The sequence below is a fragment of the Heptranchias perlo genome, unplaced genomic scaffold, assembly GCF_035084215.1.
Source record: "Heptranchias perlo isolate sHepPer1 unplaced genomic scaffold, sHepPer1.hap1 HAP1_SCAFFOLD_55, whole genome shotgun sequence".
NCBI lineage: Eukaryota > Metazoa > Chordata > Chondrichthyes > Hexanchiformes > Hexanchidae > Heptranchias > Heptranchias perlo.
The window spans coordinates 3,854,019-3,855,070 of NW_027139570.1; the positions used below are offsets into that span (position 1 = coordinate 3,854,019).

Sequence of the window (1,052 nt, forward strand, 5' to 3'; positions counted from 1 at the left end):
CTCTTGCATAGAGCTGGTGTGGACTCGATGGGCCGAATGGCCTCCTTCCGTGCTGTAACCTTTCTATGATTCTGATAGAGTGCTCGCTGAGCATGTGAGAGATAGTAGGATCGTTTCTTGCATTCTCCACTCACCTTTTGACTTGGGTCAATTGTCCAGAAACAAAAGTGGTGTCAGTTTTCAGCGAGCCCATGGTCCATGTACTTCTTAAGCTTCACTGCGTGCTACGGTACAGAGGGGTCAAGGGGCAGCAAATCTTTTGGTGTGCTGCAGGCAGCAAAAATTCTTGATTTTGGTCTTGAGCAAAGATGGAAAAAAAAGCTTAAAGATGCCTTCTCTGAGGATTGAACTCAGGACCTTCAGATTATGAGACCGACGCGCTGCCTGCTGCGCTAAGAAGGCACTTGATGCATATATATCCAGGCAGCACTAACAAGTAGGACAGTTTGCAAGTTGTAAAATCATAAACTAATCGGCAGTTTGCAAAAAACTCTCCATCCAGGTGGAAATCGAACCAACAATCTTCTGAATTCTGGCCAGACACGTTCCCCATTGCTCCACTAACCCAGGTTGTGGAGAGTAAGGAGCAGCTCACACTCTCAAAGCGCTGCGGTATGAGCAGGTACCGAGTCAGTCTCGGTTATGCCCACGCAACTCCACGAGTCCGGGAGTGTCAAAAGGCGCACGGTGAACAATCACCTTTGCTGCTTCCCTTCGATAGCTCAGCTGGTAATGCGGAAAACTTGTAGAGATTAAATCTTGAAAGCAAAATTACTCTTAAATCGCTGGTTTAATTCCGGCCCAAAGTAGCAAACTTGCTTTTGGAGCGAATGGTGTTGAGCTCAAGGCCGCTTTCTTAACTTTACAGATTGCTTACTGCTTAAAATATTGGCGCTTTTCCTTTCTCAAACCTGAAAGCTTTCTGTGTCTGTCCGAACACGGCTGTTTTGCTCGAGCATTTTCCTCTGCTCACCAGCAGGGAGCGCCTTTGTGCAACAACACGTCAAACCGGACTCACTTTCAGGCAAAAAAGACTTCTCTCAGACAGTCAG

At 47.0% G+C, this 1,052-nt stretch overlaps 1 non-coding gene across 1 annotated transcript; it reads right to left on the reverse strand.

The window, feature by feature from the left end:
- Positions 1 to 329: 329 nt before the first annotated feature.
- Positions 330 to 402, reverse strand: trnam-cau (transfer RNA methionine (anticodon CAU)). The gene has a single exon. It is a non-coding gene; the product is annotated as a tRNA-Met (tRNA).
- Between the last annotated feature and the right edge of the window lie 650 nt (positions 403 to 1,052).